This window comes from Schistocerca cancellata, chromosome 4 (assembly GCF_023864275.1).
Source record: "Schistocerca cancellata isolate TAMUIC-IGC-003103 chromosome 4, iqSchCanc2.1, whole genome shotgun sequence".
Classification (NCBI taxonomy): domain Eukaryota; kingdom Metazoa; phylum Arthropoda; class Insecta; order Orthoptera; family Acrididae; genus Schistocerca; species Schistocerca cancellata.
The window spans coordinates 450,153,941-450,175,957 of NC_064629.1; the positions used below are offsets into that span (position 1 = coordinate 450,153,941).

The following is a 22,017-nucleotide window of genomic DNA, read 5'->3' on the forward strand; positions in this document are numbered from 1 at the left end:
ATGGCCTCTTCGAACGGAGTTTACTTTTTTTTAGTAGAACAAAAACACAGGTAGTTTTTCCACTTTATAATAATAATAATAATAATAATAATAATAATAATGCACAACTGTGTACGTTATTAATGGAATGGCAAATGAGTCACTTGGAATTCATTTTGTTTTAATTTTTTGAGATCTTTATTACCCATTCTCGAGTGTTCATCTAGACGCCCTGTGTCACAAGCATTAAAATATTGAGGAAAAATTAAAGTATCAAAATCGTGGCATGTCTCCGTGAAATTAGTGAGGCCATTATCGTGTGGGAAATTCTATAACTTATGAACACTAATCAGTTTTCCAATTGGTGTGTTGTGATTTTGGCAAATCATCTACTAATTCGACTATGGTCGCACGATGAGGAATTGATCGCTGAATAATAGTTAAAACAAGACGCAATGGAGTTATTGGAAGGGTTAAGAGAGAACTGTGTTCCCTCGGAAGCTCAGTACACCTCTATTCACAAAATCGTGAATGTGCCAAGATCACATCCTTCACATGGAAACGGACAGCACAGCGGCAAACGGCCTGCTTGATGACTGTGAAATCGTAGGTCGCATCAGAATCATCATTGCTGCTAGATAAGTAATAATGTGTCAAGTAATACAATTAGAAACTGGAGATGTGTTTATTAGCTCGGTGCAGCGACGTTTGGCGCAGATGCTGGTTAAGGCCAACAATGACGTACGTAATAACAACATACTATGTGAACGTGAGTCAATGATGCGAGAATCCTACAGTCTAGGAATGAACAAGAATGCTGGCTTAAGCCATTCCTTATACAGCCGGCTCCCAGCCGGTCGCAGGCTTTGAGTCCGTTATTACATTACCGGCTGTGTGACGAGCCGAGCAGCTATTACTTCTTCTTAGTGTTTATTCTTCCCTGTTAATAGCTGGCAAGACATGTTAAATACCATTGGCAAGCTGAGAAATCGATCTGTTTAGTGGTGTATAATACACTCGATTTCTTTCGATACTTTGCGAGTTATAAGCAACCGTTTTGAGGTTTTGTTGGGTTTATCACCCCCCCCCCCCCCCCACCCCTCCAAATACCATCAAGAAAACACTCTCCAGAAATTGTGCAGTGTGTAAAGCAAGGAAGAAGAAATCTGATACACGTTACGGGTTAGAGAAATGTCTTGTGGCGTTGCACAAGTCTGCATTTTTTTGGGCATACCATACCGGCAGAAACTTCTGAAACAGTATTATCTTCATTCCTTACCACTTCATCAAACAATATGGATAGATTTATTAAGAATTCTTGTCAAAAATTATATAATTTCGAGAAAAGTGTGTAAGACAAAATATACTGACCTTCGTAAATTTAAATAGTGAATATAGGCTCGATCATGGGGAATGTGTGTGTGAATTCCGAATTGACCCAACTGCTTAGGTCATCGGTCCCTAAGCTTACACACTATTGAATGTAACTTAAACTCACTTACGCTAAGGATGACACACACACACACACACACACACACACACACACACACACACACACACACACACACACACACACACACATGCCCGAGGGAGGACTCGAACCTCCGACGGGGGAGCCACGAGGACCGTGACAAGACGCCCTAGACTGCGCGGCTACCCCCGCCGCGACCATGGGGAAGAATATTAGTAAGCCAATGGGTTAAGATCAGGCAGTCTCATCATCTCTCTTCCACTGTCCGTGATCCAATTCAGGTAAGTTTCACATGGGCACAGCCAATTAAAACAATATTTTATTCCGCGCTACTATCTGTTCTAAACTATTGACGAGTAAAATATTGACATAGAATGCGCACTTGTAGACCCATTATGCAACAGCGCCGCTGAAGCCCACTTGTATCAATTTGACCAGACATTATGCTAACACTGAATGGTGTTAAAAATGTTCCGTCTAATCGCGACCAACTTGCCGCTCATCCACACACGTACCTCCATCAGCGACGACCGGATACACACAGCTTCGCATCGTGAGTAACTCCTCTCCCTGAGTTCCAGTGGTAGGTATCGACGTACATATTGCCGAAGACTTCACTTACCGTACCAAAGGTGGCTTTTCGTGATAGTTTCGGTGAAAGATTTGGCAAGTCGCTATGGAGTAGATTCTCGCACGTGTTTCAAGACCCAGGTCACATATTTGTGTCAGGGTTTGGTAGTCCTTCTCACTAATAATATAGCGTGCGAAATAACAAAAAAAGACATTGCAAACAAGCTGACAGTACTGACGTTGAGCGTTTGCCAGCACAGCTGTTCTGCGCGGCAGCATTCCAAGGAGATAGAATCTCGCCATGTTCCTCGTGGAGTTCGTCTCTTGTTACTTCAGACACCATGATCGATCGTACATGTGCACTCGAAAGACCACTTCGCTAGTTTTATTCACTGCGCTCATCGGCTAAAACGAGTCTCTATTCTTTCTCTCTAGTTTCTCTCTGTCATCGAGGACTTTGCGGAGTGCTTTAGGACACTGATGTCATTAGGGCTAGTGAAATTAGTTAAAATCTTTGTACTTCTGTCATGTCGCGTTCCCTTAGTTGAGTCTCCACGGTTATCTGTAAAGAAAAGTGTAATTTTCATTGAAGCTGGTCCAAAATAAATAAGGTTATAAAGTTACGAGGCGATACAACTTTCAATGGTATTTTTTCTCCTTTTTTTAAAAAAATCGACAGTTAAATAATTCTAAAGAAGTGATAGGCAGGAATTGTGATTGGTTCGAATCCTGCCTCGGGCATGGATGTGTGTGATGGCCTTAGGTTAGTTATGTTTAATTAGTTCTAAGTTCTAGGTGACTGATGACCTCAGAAGTTAAGTCGCATAGTGCTCAGAGCCATTTTTGAAGCTGTCATTGTAAAATACGGGATAGTAACACAATTGTTGGTGGTAGTATAGTGACCAGTAGTTAATCTAACTCTACAGAGTGAACTGAAACTCCTCTGATAAAATGTTGAAAATTTTTCAGGGATATTTTCTGGCTGTGTTGATGTAAGAGATCTGTCTGTAGTCCTCGGCAACTCCTTACATAGTAATAATGAATTATGATTTATTAGGTTTGTTACTCTGCTTATGTTTGCGTCTATGAAAATTAGTAGACAGCAGTAATAAAAGCCTGTGACATGCAATAATTCTAACGCCGGAGGATTACGGTTTCTCGCAGATGCATACGCAAAAATACTGTTATGTGGTTGCCTTAGCTGCAGGAACAGCTCAGCGTGGTGTGGTCGTGCTGCTCTTCGATGGCATGCAGTGAACCCAAACACGGGGCGCATATCGAACAACTCTCCGTCAGGAAATCTATCGATACTGTTGTGTACCAGGTGAAGCTCTACTGATACAGCTGGAAAACAAAACCGAGAGTAAACTGAGCAGTACTGATTGCTAGCGAGAAGGGCAAAGAGTACAATGGCAGTTACCGTTGTCAACAGCAAGTATCGTGAATGAATGGAACAAGTTAGTTTCCAAACAAGGATGCATCATACTCCGTCGACGTTTGCACTGTTGTGTAGATAATTTCAGACAAATACAAAGATAAAAGGGAGTAAGATATCAAACAAAATGCAATTACTCTGTAACGAGCCACCAGAGACCACAGAAACTGTCCCAGAACACAAAACACACAATTTTTTCGGTGGAGTGCGGCCTCGTCCTGTAGTTAGCATAAGTTGTGTGTGATTTAGGTTGCCGCATATCACGTCGACTGTCTGCCACATCTCCCGTTCTTTTCACCGAATACTCCAACTAACATGCGCATACGTCCATATGAACTAGATGTCCGTTAATGTTATTTTTATTCATCCTGCCATCTTTGACAATTTCACAAATATACGAAACGTGGCATAGCTTACTAATAACTATTCAAACGCTATTTAAAAAATTATTATTAAACATCACGCTATGAAAACAGTAAATATAATAATAAAGTTACAACGTAAAAAGTTGTTTCAAGAAAGCTTGTGTTCTGAGCTGTAGACTATTAATAGGAATCAACCCGTTATTCACCTGAAATAATTTGGGAATGTGATGGAGAACCCAGTTAAGAGGGAAATTAATTTCTAACCATTTTTCGTAGTAATTAGAGACAAAGCTTTAACGCACATAGTGGATGAATGAGGAAAGGAATAAGGCGTGGAATCTCGGCATCCATCCGAGTGATTTGACAAAGCCAGGGAAAACTTCAGTCATGGTCCTGCGTAACAAGACAGTCCACTATAGTAACAGCTCTACTGCCTAGCTAGGTGGAGTTAGTTAACACACACGTTATTCGAGTCGCTACACTAAAATCTTTTTTCTGTGAGGTGTATGATGTACGTTTATTTGTCACAGTCTCTGCCTCTGTAGCTGAATAGCACAGTTTATAAAACATGGGTCGTGTTCATTGCAGGTGAAAATGAATGCAAGCTTAAGACAATAAGGACGATTATTATAAAAAATTACCTAGTACCGTAGAATAAACGAAAAAGACTGCGACAGCTTACACTGTGTGCAATGCTAATAGACATTTCCAACTTTAAGAGCTAAAATTTGATGGTGTTTAGTGTTTCGTGTCCAACGCAGTAAGAAACGATTCGCGATTACATTCAGGACTAGTAAGTAGCCAAATTTCCGTATCATCCGAAGTAATTCTTTAGAATTTTAGAATTTCTCTGTGAGAAAGCTATTGTGTGCTTAATATACGTGAGATTAACAGAGAAAGAACCCGTCGATGTGGATCTACCCATTAGTCCTCAAACAAAAGTCGATTTTGTACACGCATTTATTGCGTCAGTATCTGTTTTTATTGAATGTGAACTGGACGACAAAACATTTGTCATCGCAGCTGTCATGGCAATGAGACCTGTACGCTTTACTGTATTTCTGAATGCCATTTCAGCATTAATACTCATGACTATTTTATCAGCTGTGTTTCGTATTGTTGCAACAATTCTTTCTCTTGCGTACACTTACTATATTTCAACGAAATTATTCTTGTTATTCGGGCTCAAGATGCTGAAGGAAGGAAGAAAGGATGGAAGGAAGGACAGGAAGAATTTGAAGAAGTACGGTCTAATACACGATATAGAGAAGATGAGTGTGAGAAAGAGTTGCTGCATCAATTGTCCAGAATCGTGAATCTTACAAGAAAGCCTGCTAAGCAAGGCGGAAGTGTTTCGCATACACTTCACGGATTTTTGTGCTGTTTTTCACATTCGTCGCAGAGTTGGGCGATCGTTCACAGTTGATCACTATCGTCCTTGCTGCAAAAGAAGATGTAGTTGAGTGGTGTAATACGTGGTCATGCAATTTTACAGGATTGTTTGTTCTTGGTAGAGGAATGATTACATGGGAGATTTTCGCGGGACGTTACCCTCCTCGGTGTAGTATGTTCCTGTTCTGTGGAATCCTGTCGTTATTATTCGACCCAAATGCGCAGTGACAGCCAAGAATGTCTAAATCATGAAGTAACAACTGATAGTAAGTTCAGTGGTGTGTGTGTGTGTGTGTGTGTGTGTGTGTGTGTGTGTGTGACATAGACGTATACAGTATTAGCTGAGAAACCATTTTTTCAAAAGATCCGTTTTCCGGTGCGATATTGTATCGGTTACATAATACTGGCGGAAAAAAACTTTTTCATTTCTTTTGTAAGTTTTGACAACTGGCGATTTCGTAATCATACAGTTACTTCACAATATCTGTGTATTTATTGTAGCTGTTTTAAGTATCATGTACAAAATCATCTTTTAATATGAAAGTAAATGTTCTATGTGATATTCACACAGTCTTAGTGTTAGTAGATACTGAGCAAATAAGTATTTATTTATTTGTTGCCTTAAAGAGGTGTGTTTTATGTTCCGCTGTGTTGAAGATGAATAAACATTCTATGAGAATAAAAAAAAAAAGTGGTCAGCGCGGCTGATTGCCATACGGGGCTCCTGGGTCCGATTCCCGGCTGGGTTAATGTTTTACCCGCTCAGGGATTGGGTGTTGTGTTGGTGAGAAGTTTTGGCGGAGTAAACAGTGTCCAGTTTTCAAATTGAATAGCACATCCCGGTTGGAATCTGTCTAGGAGCCACTGTGAGTATGGAAACTGCCTCAATAAACACATTTCCTTGTCTCCAGTCACCTAGGGAAAAGGGAGTGCACTTCACAAATCTGATTCAAATGCAGTCAAAGGCGTGTAGTATAAATTATTTGGCTTCAAATGGCTCTGAGCACTATGGGACTCAACTGCTGAGGTCATTACTCCCCTAGAACTTAGAACTAGTTAAACCTAACTAACCTAAGGACATCACAAACATCCATGCCCGAGGCAGGATTCGAACCTGCGACCGTAGCGGTCTTGCGGTTCCAGACTGCAGCGCCTTTAACCGCACGGCCACTTCGGCCGGCTATAAATTATTTCTTACGAATCTAAGGAAATATCGCAGGCGCTCGGTGAACCAAAGTGTGATATTCGCACGAGATGTTCCTCCATAAAAGGCTGCTATCAAACTTCAGTATCGTTCTCATACAGCCGGAGAAGCTAAATTATTATAATGCTAACGGAGATACCACTGTCGTAATTTCATTCGTGAATTTTACGGCTAATATATTTGGAGTCAGTTGTCTACATCACGTATTGACTGGATCTTAAATAGATGCTAATACCGATTTCGATATAAAGAAACCATTGCTTTCCTTCCGGCACTTAGACACAATACTAATATACACAAAGAAAACATTTCTGCCGATATCGGCATGAAACGGCTTAGTAAACTGCCCTTTGGCAAGCATGCAGGACCGTTACTGTGTTACTCGTTCCCTGTTCCTACCTTGCTCTGAAGCCATCATAAGGTAATGAAACATCGTACATACACTCCTGGAAATGGAAAAAAAGAACACATTGACACCGGTCTGTCAGACCCACCATACTTGCTCCGGACACTGCGAGAGGGCTGTACAAGCAATGATCACACGCACGGCACACCGGACACACCAGGAACCGCGGTGTTGGCCGTCGAATGGCGCTAGCTGCGCAGCATTTGTGCACCGCCGCCGTCAGTGTCAGCCAGTTTGCCGTGGCATACGGAGCTCCATCGCAGTCTTTAAAGAGACATCTTAGAGAAGGCACAGCGGATGCTCATCCGCACCCTACACCCGTACGGCCAATCTGTTTGTTTCCGTACATCAGAGCAAACCGATAGAGTGATTCTCAAAACGGAGAATATTCCAACAGATCCAGACAGCCTACTACACCTGCTCATGCAGGTGTGCGCCCGCAGGGAGGAACCATTCGATATGGACAAGCTTTACAAGGATCACGTAAGGGCTCATGGGAGAACATACTCCAATTCAGTCAAACTGGCAGCAAGTGCTACGCCACAGTTAAACACCCAAACTGCTAATAGCACAGCTTAATGCTATGCGGAGTATACTTGTAAATTCGGAGCTCCCACGGGTCCTACGTGAACTAAAAAGTGACATTCTGTGCATACAGGAGCCCTACACTAGACAAGGGCATATCCCCAACTTTCCTCCAAGTGCGGTGACAGTTGCGGAGGGGACAGGCTGCATGGCATCTGTCATAATCCTAAACAAAGAAATACATCCAGTCAAAATTACAGAACTCTGTTCCGAGCACCTAGTTACAGTTGAAGTCGCACACAAGGGGGATACTTGGATCATCGCGTCGCTTTACGCCCAATTCTGTCATTGCATCAAACCATACGCAGACCTCATCAGAGATGTTGCGCAATACGCTGGCAACAAAAAACTTCTCATCTGTGCAGACATAAATGCCAGATCAACCCTGTGGCATTCAGACAGAACTGACGACAGAGGTAGAATAATAAATGACATCATCCAAGAAAACAGACTACACGTACTCAACAAGGAAGGACATCACCTGACTCACATCGGACACAACGGTCATTCATCAAACATAGACATCACCCTCGTTAATAGCGCCGCCATCAACCACGTACGAGACTGGACCGTACATGACCAGATCACTGCTAGCGACCACAACATCATCACACTAACCTTAAGTGGCACACCAAACGTCAACACAGAAACACTACCAAAAAGACTATTATTTGACAAAACAGACTGGGACAGGGTCAGACAAAAAATACATGAGCCCATACCGCAAGACATCACCGGCAGTGTTGATTACAGAGCACACATGCTGACAGATATCATCACACACACACAGAACACCTGCATACCCACACAAAGAATGACAAAACACCAAAATATTCCCTGGACTACACAATTAACACGACTCAAACAAGACTCAAAACGTAAACGTAAACTTTACCAACGAGCAATTTCAGACAGAGAAAGACAATTACGACTACACGACTACCGGCTTGCCAAGGATAAATATAAACTTGAGCTGAATAAGACCAGGAAAGACCATTGGAACAGCCATGTAGCAGCACAAACACAACTAAACATTTGGGGGGAACCATACAAAATCGTGACAGAGAAAATTAAGAGCCCACTGGTTCTGGGAACGCTGCGACAGGAGGATGGTGAGATGACTAAGGGCTGGAGACGCACAGCGGAGTTCCTGCTGAGCAAACTCCTGCCCGACGACATCGCAGACACAGACACACCACAACATGCAGCGGTGAGACGCGAAGTAAACACAGTATACACCACACCAACCGTCACCTGTCCATTTGCGCAGGAAGAAGTGGCGACAGCGATCTCAGAACTCAAGAACAAAAAGGCGCCTGGACCGAATGGTATCCACTCTGAGGTACTGAAACAAATTGCACCGCACATCATCCCGTTTCTCACAACGTTGTTAAACGATGCATTAAGGCTGGGCCGTGTGCCTGCAGTGTGGAAGACCTCGAAGGCGGTTATCATCAAAAAGGCTCCAGACAAAGACACATCAGACCGCAAGTCATACAGACCAATTTGCCTTATCAATACACTCGGTAAAGTACAAGAAAAACTACTCTGCAAAAGACTACAAGCACACCGAACACTACGGGGACTGACACTACACCAATATGGCTTCAGGGAAGGGAAATCTATAGACGACGCAATTAACAGAGCACTCCAAATAGTACACGACACACCCTCCAAATACACAGTTGCAATTATGATAGACATCTCAGGTGCCTTCGACAACCTCTGGTGGCCGGCCTTGTTCAAGAGGCTCAGACACCTGCAGGTACCGGAGTCTCTGTATAATAGTTTCATGGACTACTGCAGAGACAGAACGGTCGTTTGGCAAATGGACAACCAGAAAGTGATTAAACGAATTACAAAAGGCTGTCCACAAGGGTCGATCTGCGGCCCCAACTTCTGGGACATAGTTATAGAACCGCTCCTACTGTTACTAGAGGAGCACATCTTGACAGATGGAGCTGTCGCTTATGCTGATGATCTACTCGTCGTAGTTTCAGCAAATAACCGTGCCCAGCTAGAAGAAAGAGCCAATGGAACACTTAGGACAATAACCCAATGGTGCACAGATAATAAATTAAAGATAGCAGGAAACAAAACAACTTATACATTGCTAAAGGGTATCCTGCGCAGGAACCCAATAGTCAAAATCGGGGACACTAACATAAAAAGACTAGCAGTCACACGCTATCTAGGAGTATACATTGATGAACGATTGAACTTCCACGAACACATGCGAATATGCACAAACAAAGCAGAAAAGATACTACACAAACTGGCTAGGCTAAATTCGGAACAATTCAGACTACCCCTGTCAGTGACACGAACATACCATTGCGCTCTCTTCGAGTCAGTACTATGCTTTGCTGCCAGTACGTGGGCCCATAGGTTAAATCTCTCAACCAACAGAACCATTGTACGTCGAGGCCAAAGAAGTGTTCTACTTCGACCTTCAGGGGCATTTAACACAACATCAAATGACGCACTATGTGTCGTCATGGGAATTTTCCCCATAGATATCACCATCAGGTACCGCGCAGCAATGTACTGGCTTAGGATGGGGAGAATAGACCAGGTTCGGCAGATCACTGGTGTACCGATTGAGACAACACGCCAACTCAGAGCATGGCGAGTGGATACCTGGCAGAGCGAGTGGGCCAACAGCGATAAGGGCCGCCGTGTATACAACTTCTTCCCTGACATCCGGGAAAGACTAAAACTAAAACATATTGATCCCAGCCGCGGTATGGTACATTTCATCACAGGACATGGCCCTTATCCCATGCACCTGTACCGCGTGAGTCTGCAGCAGACTAATAGATGCACATGCGGGGAAGAAGGTTCCCCTGAATATACTGTCTTCTTCTGCGGACAACGCACGAACATAAGACACACAGTACACATAAATCGCCTGAACACACAGAACGAACTACATGCCATAATACGCGACCCGGAAAGGTGGACTGAACTCAACAAACTAACGGACGAAATCTCGAAGATCCAACAAATAGAATACTTGCGCAACAGACCCTACCGAAGGCAAGTCGGTCCAAACAGACGTCACGATGCCCAGGGGGACACAGATATGATTAGCACCACGAGTGATGAAGAAGAAACAGATACAGACCAGGACACCAACACAGATATTGAAGCGTCCAGCGCGGATGATCCATAGTGTCAACCAAGTTAAATTCAAAGAATAGAGTGGAACAACCGACAAGAGGTGCACAAGTCACACACAATCCTAAAAACAGATTGCACCTTATATATAAACAGTTAACAGTATCTCCATGTTCAATAAAAGCTTAAAGCTAGGTACCTCTTCAAGGGACCTACGCCTTCCGTTAAGAGGCAGCGCACAGTCTGTATGGAAGGATCTTAATTGTGGTCCCTCTCTTTTGAGCCCAACCCGACGGATACCTATGGTAGATCGGGGAAAACCACCGCTCAGGCTGTGTTGCTGGCGGGGCCGGAAGGTGCTAACTGCCACACCACGTATCATTGTAAGTCTCATTGGCTCAGTGTGAACTGTTTGTACAACTAACCTACACAGCCTATACCTCAACCTCCACTATACGAAGAACTTCTCATCTGAAGCTTAAAGTTGGGCACCTCTTCAAGGGACCCACGCCCCCCTGGTAAGAGGCTGCGCACGTCCTGGATGGAAGGATCTTAATTGTGGTTCCTCTCTTTTGAGCCCAACCCGACGGATACCTATGGTAGATCGGGGAAAACCACCGTTCAGGTCGTGTTGTCGGCGGGGCCAGGAGGTGCTTGCGCCTGATGTACTCGACTAGGAGCCTTGTAGGCTCAACACAAACCGTTAGCGTCATTACCTTATTACTTTTACTACGAGTACCCTTTCATTAGCAACTTTGAGCCAAGCACAAAATCAGTTACCTCTCTATTGTATATCGTAAATAGTTTAGTAGGCTGGACATGGAGGTCTTAGTCTTAGTTTCTAGCTTTAACGTACCCTAATCTCTTCTAGTTAAGGTAGTTTTTAGGATAGTAGATGTTAAAGGCATGGTGAGCAACGGCCAGCGTCTTGAGGTTCATTCCAAGACCCGGGCCGCCGCCCACAACCAGGTGACGGGCAATATTATACCTATAACTTCTCTATTCAGTTCTCTTCCTTCCTTCTTTCTAAATATTTAATTTCGTTTTGTTTATTAATATCTTACTTGATTTTGTATTAGTTACACGTTTTTCTAATGCTGCACAAAAAAAAGATATCAAATGGATCTAAACAGAGCCCGCCTCCACGTGGCGGGACACGGGCAACGGTGTGAGTGGGGACGGGAGCCGGTGTGGTGTTACTTTCAGTCACTGCGGACCCCGGACCCAGTCACAGCGGCTAAGTGGCAATATACGACCCACCATAAGAAATTAGACGGTGGGTCATAAAATATAAGCAGCTAGTGAAAAAAAAAATTTAAAAAAAAGTCTTTAACACTAGTAGCATGCCGCGACAGCGTGGACGTGAACCGTATGTGCAGTTGACGGACTTTGAGCGAGGGCGTATAGTGGGCATGCGGGAGGCCGGGTGGACGTACCGCCGAATTGCTCAACACGTGGGGCGTGAGGTCTCCACAGTACATCGATGTTGTCGCCAGTGGTCGGCGGAAGGTGCACGTGCCCGTCGACCTGGGACCGGACCTCAGCGACGCACGGATGCACACCAACACCGTAGGATCCTACGCAGTGCCGTAGGGGACCGCACCGCCACTTCCCAACAAATTAGGGACACTGTTGCTTCTGGGGTATCGGCGAGGACCATTCGCAACCGTCTCCATGAAGCTGGGCTACGGTCCCGCACACCGTTAGGCCGTCTTCCGCTCACGCCTCAACATCGTGCAGCCCGCCTCCAGTGGTGTAGCGACAGGCGTGAATGGAGGGACGAATGGAGACGTGTCGTCTTCAGCGATGAGAGTCGCTTCTGCCTTGGTGCCAATGATGGTCGTATGCGTGTTTGGCGCCGTGCAGGTGAGCGCCACAATCAGGACTGCATACGACCGAGGCACACAGGGCCAACACCCGGCATCATGGTGTGGGGAGCGATCTCCTACACTGGCCATACACCACTGGTGATCGTCGAGGGGACACTGAATAGTGCACAGTACATCCAAACCGTCATCGAACCCATCGTTCTACCATTCCTAGACCGGCAAGGGAACTTGCTGTTCCAACAGGACAGTGCACGTCCGCATGTATCCCGTGCCACCCAACGTGCTCTAGAAGGTGTAAGTCAACTACCCTGGCCAGCAAGATCTCCGGATCTGTCCCCCATTGAGCATGTTTGGGACTGGATGAAGCGTCGTCTCACGCGGTCTGCACGTCCAGCACGAACGCTGGTCCAACTGAGGCGCCAGGTGGAAATGGCATGGCAAGCCGTTCCACAGGACTACATCCAGCATCTCTACGATCGTCTCCATGGGAGAATAGCAGCCTGCATTGCTGCGAAAGGTGGATATACACTGTACTAGTGCCGACATTGTGCATGCTCTGTTGCCTGTGTCTATGTGCCTGTGGTTCTGTCAGTGTGATCATGTGATGTATCTGACCCCAGGAATGTGTCAATAAAGTTTCCCCTTCCTGGGACAATGAATTCACGGTGTTCTTATTTCAATTTCCAGGAGTGTATATTTCTTTATCTATACTACTGTATAAAGGCGATTCGTTGTTTAACGTTGTTACTAAAAATCTAGAAAAGTGCAGTACTGGCTTACTTAAAATTACTATAACATAATCTGGAGACCATAAACGATTTGTTTTAAATATATGTAGTATGTATTGGCTGTATACACTCTAAGCCAAAAAAGATGATGCACCAGAAAGGAATTATCCGAATTTAAAGGAAATCGGTAGATGTGATGTACATGTATAGACAAAAAAAATGATTAAAATATCAGAAAAATTGGATCATTTACTCGAGAGGAAGAGATTTACAAATTGAGCAAGTCAGTAACACGTTGGTCCACCTCTGGCCCTTATGCAATCAGTTATTCGGCTTGGCATTGATTGATAGTTATTGGATGGCCTCCTGAGGTATATTGTACGAAATTCAGTCGAGAGGACGCTTTAGGTGCTCAAAATACCGACATGGTTGGAGGGCACTGTCCATAATGCTACAAACTCTCTCAGTCGGGGAGATAGCCGGCGACATTTCTCGCCAAGGTAGGATTTGGCAAGCACGAATACAAGCATCTGAAACTCTCGCCGTGTGCGGGTGGGGATTATCTTGCTGTAATGTAAGCCCTGGATGGTTTGGCATTAAAAGGCAACAAAAGGAGGCGTAGAATACCTCTACGTACCTTTGTATTGTAAGGGTGCTCGGATGACAACCAAAGGGGTCCTTCTATGAGAAGAAGTGGCACCCCAGACCATCACTTTTAGTTGTTGTCGGGCTGTACGGCGGGCGACAGTCAGCTTGGTATCCCGCCACCGTCCGGGACGTCTCCAAACACAAACCTGATTCACTGTAGTAAAATTGTCTTCAGCGATAAGTCCCTCTTCGAATTGAACTCCGATGAGCAGCGATAATCATATTTACCAACGACGAACTATTGCTGGGTTCGCTAGTATTTATATATGGCCAAAACGCGAATTTCAAATACAACTATAACTGTGAAAGGCGAACTGTGTGACACTTCGTTTCAAGCCACTTTCGAGCCACTAAAATAATTTTTGTATTAAGGGTTGAAAATCTTTGAAGTCAGGATCGGATATGTGAACAAACATGACACTAAAATAATCTTAAAATCTAAGTGAAATATAATCCGTAAGTTAAGCACTGTTGTTGTTGTTGTTGTTGTTGTTGTGTGTGTGTGTGTGTGTGTGTGTGTGTGTGTGTGTGTGTGTGTGTGTCAGTGAGGGATCTCCATCAAATCCAGTATCCAGTAACGATACCTGCGCGTGAACGAAAGGAAAATGATACAGAAATGGCTGAAACACACTGACGGAGAAAAACAATCCTAACATCAAGGAGGAGTTGTGCGACATATCCGAATGTAGGTAAGCGTGTTTCTCCAATTGTAAGATTATGTATGTTCAAATTTCGCTCCTATCGCAAGAGTGGCTCTAGTAGGGTAACTATGAGGGTGCAAATCAGGTTTGATTTAAACGCACGCTCTAACGTTCGTGAGCGTTAATTAACTGTGAGATTGGACGTGGTGAGTTGGTGTTAGTCAAGAATGCCTTTAAGGCGACAAAGACGCCATTGCCAACACCTAACTGAATTTGAAGGAGGTCGTATAATAGGGCTATTCTGTGAAATTACATAAAGCCTTGGCAGAATTGTAGCCAGTTTACATGACTGCTGACAGTGGTGGTCACGACAATGTACGGTCGTAAGAAGACGAGTCTCGGGTCGGCCAAGTGGCACTACCGAGAGGGAAGACCATCATGTTAGGCGTGTATACCGCTGGCGCATCGTACTGCATCTGCAGCAGTGGGCACCACAGTGACACAACGGTTACTTCAACGACAGCTCCGAGCCAGACGCCCTATAGCGTACATTTCACTGACCCCAAATCAACGCCATTTGCGATTTCAGTGGTGTCAAGAGAGAGCTCATAGGAGGGCAGGGTGGAGGTCTGTTTTGTTTCCAGATGAATGTTGGCTCTGCCTCAGTGCCAGTGATGGCCGTGTGTTGCTTAGGAGGAGGCCAGCTGAGGGCTTGCAACCAGTCTGTCTGCTTGCTAGATACACTGGACCTACACCTGGACCGAGCGAGGTGGCGCAGTGGTTAAACACTGGACTCGCACTCGGGTGGACGACGGTTCAATCCCGCGTCCGGCCATTCTGATTTAGGTTTTCCGTGATTTCCCTAAATCGCTCCAGGCAAATGCCGGGATGGTTCCTTTGAAAGGGCACGGCCGACTTCCTTCCCCGTCCTTCCCTAATCCGATGAGACCGATGACCTCGCTGTCTGGTCTCCTTCCCCAAAACAACCCAACCCCCCTACACCTGGAGTTATGGTCTGGGGTACGATTTCGTATGACAGCAGGAGCAGTCTCGTGGTCATGCCAGGCACCCTGACAGCAAATTGTTACGTCAGTCTGGTGATCTGACATGTTGTGCTGCCATTCATGAACAGCATTTCAAGGGATGTTTTACAGCAGTAAATCGCTCGCCCACATACCGCTGTTTCAAACCAACATGGTCTACAGAATTTATACATGTTGCCTTGGCCTGCTCGATCGCCAAATCAGTTTCCAATCGATCACATATGGGACATCATCGGACAACTCCAGCGTCAGCAACAAACAGCATTAATCGCCCCTATATTGACCGACCAAGTGCAACAGAAATGGTATCACATGTGAAATGATTACCTCGCGCTTACGTTAACCTGTGGTCTTGCAATGTTACTCACTTAAATATGTTACCTACACAAATATGTTCCTGAAATTTCGTTATCCTACATTAATTATTCTTTTGGTGCTGCGACTTTTTACAGTCAGTGTACTAGAATCCGTTTTCCGAAATTACGTTACTGAGGATGATGGTAAAACGGTTGTTCTTTCTATGGTTACACGAACACCAAGATACAAAATCAAGTAGAATCGCTGAACAAGGAAAAGGAAGGAAGGAGACTGAACTTGATGAGCAACGTATGATATTCTGTTTAGAGTAATACAAATACTTGTTTCTCTGCTAGTAACAGTATTTTGTTGACCTGTGGAGGAGTGACAACAAGCAGTTAAAAAAAGCGTAGGCCAAACCGATTTCTGATAGGAGCCGTCGAACAGATGCGTACAATTATAGGCTTATGTTGCTGACATCAGTCTGTTGTTGAAATTGAATCACGTTTTATTCTTTCTTTACGGAGACTTAAAATCTCCACTGTTGGAATCAACATTTATTCTACAAACACCGATCATGGGAGAGTACACTCGCTCTTTTCGCACTCGGGACGCGGAATGCAGTTGACACCGGAGCACAGGTAAATGCCATGTTGCTCGACATCCGGAAGGTGTTCAGTTGAGAACTGCCGCCTAATGAACAACATACGGGCGTTCGCAATATCAGATGAACTTAGTAACAGGATTGAATAGTTCCTCGCGAATAGAACACAACATCTTAGGAAGTAGGTGGGAATCTTCGGACATAAAAATAGCTTTCGGTGTAACATAATGGTATGTACACTGATGAGGCAAAACAATATGACCACTGCCCATCGCGAGACTGAATGCAACTTAATCGCGATGCCAGCACGTGACGCAGTAGGGAAAGTATATAAGCAGAGTAGAGACGAATGATGAATCATTCTAGCGAAATGGTAAAATCAACCTGCGAACGAGCATCTCGGTAACTGCGAAGCCCGTCGGCTGTTCGCGTGCTACTATCGTGAGCGGCAACAAGATGTTGGATGTCCAGACGTCTTCAGAGAGGGTGGAGATCGGGGACTCACTCTTAAAAGTAGGACAGGCAGAGATGGGTGGCAAATCTGCTGACAGTGTACAGTGCTGATGCAGGCAAATGTGGTTCGGAGAACTCCATTCAGCGAACATTGTTCAGTATGGGGATTGGCAGCATGTTTCTTTAATGACATTGTCCTCTGCGATTGCAGGGGCACGGGATCATCGAGATTGGACCGTGGGTAAATGGAAATGTGTTGCCTGGTTTTACGATCACGTTTCTTGTTACACCAGGTCGTTGGTCATGACCAGATACGCAATAATTCTAGGATAAAGGTTGCCCGAAACATGCACCGCGTCCGGCCGTTGTTGCCGAGCGGTTGTAGGCGCTTCAGTCTGGAACCGCGCGACCGCTACGGTCTCAGGTTCGAATCCTGCCTCGGGCATGGATGTGTGTGATGTCAAAAAAAAAAAAAAAGGCTCTAAGCACTATGGGACTTAACATCTGAGGTCATCAGTCCCCTAGACTTAGAACTAATTAAACCTAACTAACCTAAGGACATCACACACAGCCATGCCCGAGGTAGGATTCGAACCTGCGACCGTAACAGCAGCGCGGTACCGGACTGAAGCGCCTAGAAACGCTCGGCCACCGCGGCCGGCTGTGTGATGTCCTTAGGTTAGTTAGGTTTAAGTAGTTCTAAGTCTAGGGGACTGATGACCTCAGATGTTAATTCCCATAGTGCTCAGAGCCATTTGAACCATGCACCTCGCCACTCGCACAGGCCCTTGGGGACAGTATTACGTAATGCGACATTAACTTGGGTTTCCATGGGACGTCGAATGGCGTCGAGGTATCAAGTACCGAACCGAAACAAATTCAGATGATGAGGACCGTTTTTGTACTAAAAGAAGACAAACTTCTACGTAGGAGGTCATGTGTCTAGATGTTCCTTCTGACAATTAATAAATGGAGGAAAAAAGGCCAGTATTTAGTTGTGTGACGGCTAGCCCATTGGAGAAGGAGCATAATCATGGACAGAATAAGAACTGAAAAAACCTGCCGAGCTCTTTTCGAAGGAACCATCGTGTCTTTCGCCTTAAACGATCGAAGTCTGTGAACAGAAGATTGAATCCCGCCTTTCTCGAAGTAGATTCTGGTACTTCAACCATTGCGCCACCTAGGATTACTGCTGTACAGATTAAGACCGCCAACCCATTGCAAGAAGTCTCTTGTTCCTTCAGCAATAGATGGGTAACATCATCGGATTTTGTATGCAGGATCACTCATGACGGCGCCAATGTCAGGATCAGTGCTTTCTGTACGGATCTCAGTAAACTGTTTGTCCTAAGAACATTCAGAAAGGAATGTTCTTTCGTTATAACAGAAGATACGTATGTGTATCTAAATCTGTTGAAGATCTGTTGATGTATACTGCAAAAATGAGAAAAGCATCATTCTCTGCCCCAAGGCATTGGTAAGCATTATGGGAGAGGTATGTAGTTAACGTACTACGTACGTTCGGGTCTCTAATGTCTGTTTTCGAGCCGCGTGGTCTAAGGCACCTTGTCACGGTCCGCGCTGCTCCGCCATCGGAGGTTCGAGTCCTCTCTCGGGCATGGGTGTGTGTGTTGTCCTTATCGTAAGTTAGTTTGTTAGACAAAGTATTGTGTAGGCTTAGGGACCGATGACCTCAGCAGTTTGGTCCCATAAGATCTTACCACAAATTTCCAAATTTCCGGAGTGTGTATCTTCCCATCAAGTACTAAGTCAGGTGTCACTTTCCAGTCTTCCCATCAAGATAAATTCATAGACAGCATGAGGCATCGAATCCGGATCTTCCACGCAGCTTGACATGCGTATTTCTCAGCCACGAAGGCGTGCACATTGAATTAGATGCCAGGAAAAGACCTATTTTCAAGACACACTCTACTGCACAGATAACTGTAATACAGAGGACAGACCTGCATAGGTAGCTGTACCTCTAGCCTCCTCCGTTTGTGTTGAGATTTGTTAAAAATCAATTGATTGAAATTCATCAGCAGACATTCAGGGATACGCAGTGTAGTGTACTGCGTATGACAAAATTCAAAGGAGAGGCGAATTACTGTAATGCTGCAAAAAGACAATATTTAAATAGGACTGTTACCTAGCATGACACGCCACTGTAGTCTTCTCGTAGTTTCTCTTTGTCGGCTGCTCAGCGTCTGCTTGGTTGATTCCTACTTCACAAGCAGGGGGTCCAGGTTTTTTCCAAATCATGCATTAAATTTTTTAATGAAAGGTTGTGGAGATTTTTCTTCTTCGTTAATTATGGCTTCAGTTAGAATACCACAGCCCACCCCACAAATAAAGTGTTACATAGCAGAATAGATCTGTCAACATAGAACAATATTTGTAGGACGTAACTCCATCAGCACACACCAGAAGATTGTCAAAAACGCCGAGACATCCAAATCTCACAGCACAAAAATATTGAGAAATATCTATCTGTAAGTCCAGAGAAAATAATATATGATTCATAATTTGCTTTACAAACTTTATCGAATTATCATTCAAAAAATTGTTATTATTGTTATTATTATTATTACTGTTATTAGTTTCGAATGTTTTTTTCACAATTGGGAAAAATATCTTTATCACAAATTTTTTAATATCTTCAATTTCGGTCTGAAATAATTTCTTATTATTCAGTTTTATAACTGAATACAAATAAAGAAATACTGTTTGTTTACTCATAAATAAAAAGCCAAAACCTTACGATCTACAAAGAATATAGGTGGATCGGGTAGTATGTTTATCTAAATGTATCGAGAATTAAATTAAAAAAAAAAAAGTGCCGCTGACGAGTTCCATTCCAAGCCTATCACAAATCACACATCACACATTTCTTCTCACGGATACGCTGCCGATATGAAAGTAACGTATTCCTGCAGTAAGCGCCAGCAATAGTAAACTGATACATCTATATCTACATCTGCACTCTGCAGCCGGCCGCTGTGATCGAGCGGTTCTAGGCGCTTCAGTCCGGAACGACGCGGCTGTTATGGTCGCAGGTTCGAATCCTGCCTCGGGCATGGATATGTGTGATGTCCTTACGTTGGTTACGTTTGAGTAGCTCTAAGTCTATGGGACTGATGACCTCAGATGTTAAGTCCCACAGTGCTTAGAGCCATTTGAACCATCTGCAGTCTGCAAGCCACTTTCCGTAGCACTGTCACTTCTCCTCTCTCTGTTCCAGTAGCGAATGATTTGCGACAAGAACGATTGTTGATAAGCCTTCATATGAGCTCCCATCTCTCTGATTTTACATCCATGGTTTATACGCTAAATATTTGTAGGTGGAAACAATATATATACTGACTCTTCTAGGGACGTACGCCATCGGAATTTTAACAGTAAACCACACTGTCGTGCACAACGTATCTCTTGTAGCATTTGCCACTGGAATTGGACGAACTTCCCAAATGAATCTGTGACGAAACGCGCGGCAGATGGTGGCGCCGCATGATTTAAGGTGAAAGACTCATTAAGCGTGAAAAGCCTGCCAGGAGATGTGGCGACTGTCAGCAGTAATCACAACTGCCGGAGCAAGTGGGAGCGCAGTACTGCGGCATGGCTGGTTTCCAAGCAACAGAACAGTCGTCTGCCTCATTGGCTGCAGCATGCGGCACACAAGCCAGTAGCGGCGCTCACTCACTCATTGAACTTCACAAGGTTAAGTGGAATTTTATCGTTAGGAACAGAGGGACAAGGAAAGAAGTGGTCATAAATGTTACGTCTACTCGGTGCGTTTAGTCAGCGTGACAGTCGTGCTCTCAAACACACACACACACACACACACACACACACACAAAACGCGTGTGCGTGCAGCATCTACCCGTTTGGCAGTCAGATACTGAAACATTTTCTCGCGTATCTGATGATATTTTTTGCAGTGTTTCTAACAGCTGTTGAAGCATAACAGAGAAAATTTGTCCTACATTCGCTGACGGGGAGTGTTACACCATAAAGCACAATTCTGATATTTAACAAATTTTGTGGCGATGTTAAATCACAAAACGGTTATTAAATGTGTAATATTTTCCCAACTGTTCGCGGTGACACACGGTTGGGACGTCCGCCTGGCTTTCAGTTGTTTTAACCCGTCTATTCGCGAGAGCGGTCGATCACTCCCACGACCCTCTTGGAAGGACTCGTGTCTACTCTTGTTGCCACACTGTTATCCTGAGTCCATGTCGCAATCACTCTTTCTATAGCTGTTGTGATGCAGACAACTGTCTGAGCGATCTGTCGGCATGACAGCTCCCAGCTATCTCATGTCAATGATCCGTATTTTCTCGAAGTTCGAAAGATGGCGATAAGCTGCACGTGCACGTCCTTTTGGCATGTTAGGTTGTGGTCACCAGATATAAAGCTCCACACAAACCCATCAGCCATCATGTTGTCACACCATTCGTCATCTGTACCAGTGACTATTCTCTACTGGTAATAATAATTCCCGTAAGGATTAAATTATAATCAATGCATCCCATAAGCAGATTACTAGTTCGGTAGCGTTTAGTCAAAGTTTTTGCGGTGTAAGACCATCAATTTGCTCCATTGTATGTACACTTGGGTTAAAATTCGCGGAAAGTGAGGCCGGCAATGTAATTTTATATACCAAGCATGCCATCTACCCAGTCCTTCCCTAATCTTGATTAAGCATTTCCTATTGATTTGTACGTACGCAGTGGTGAACATATGGCTGTCCATCTGTGATAGCCACCAGTTTCTCAAACAAGTGGAATCCAGGGAGCAATGTTTTGGTCCGTGTAGCCTTGAAAAGCATCGTACTTTGTCCTGTTTACTGTTGAGAATCAGATGATTAATCGAGAGCAGTCATGGGGAAATAAGTTAAGAGGAAAGGAGTTACAACAAGTAACATCGGGAGGACACCAAAATTAACACGATAATACAAAGATTTTGCGCACCAAAGATTTACATTTACTTAAATAAACAAATTGCTCTTCATCCAGTGTAAAGTGGCTAGCTCACTGGACTCGCATTCGGGAAGACGATGGTTCAATCCCGCGACCGGCCATTATGATTTAGGTTTTCCGTGATTTCCATAAATCGCTCCAGGCAAATGCCGGGATGGTTCCTTTGAAAGAGCACGGCCGACTTACTTCCCTAATCCGATGAGACAGATGACCTCGCTGTTTGGTCTCCCCCCCCCCCCCCCCAACAACACAACCCCCAACCCAA

General features: G+C 44.4%; 1 pseudogene; it reads left to right on the forward strand.

Moving 5' to 3' along the window:
• The first annotated feature begins 627 nt into the window (after positions 1–627).
• LOC126184245 (transmembrane protein 165-like) lies at positions 628–5,440 on the forward strand (annotated as a pseudogene).
• The last annotated feature ends 16,577 nt before the right edge of the window (positions 5,441–22,017 follow it).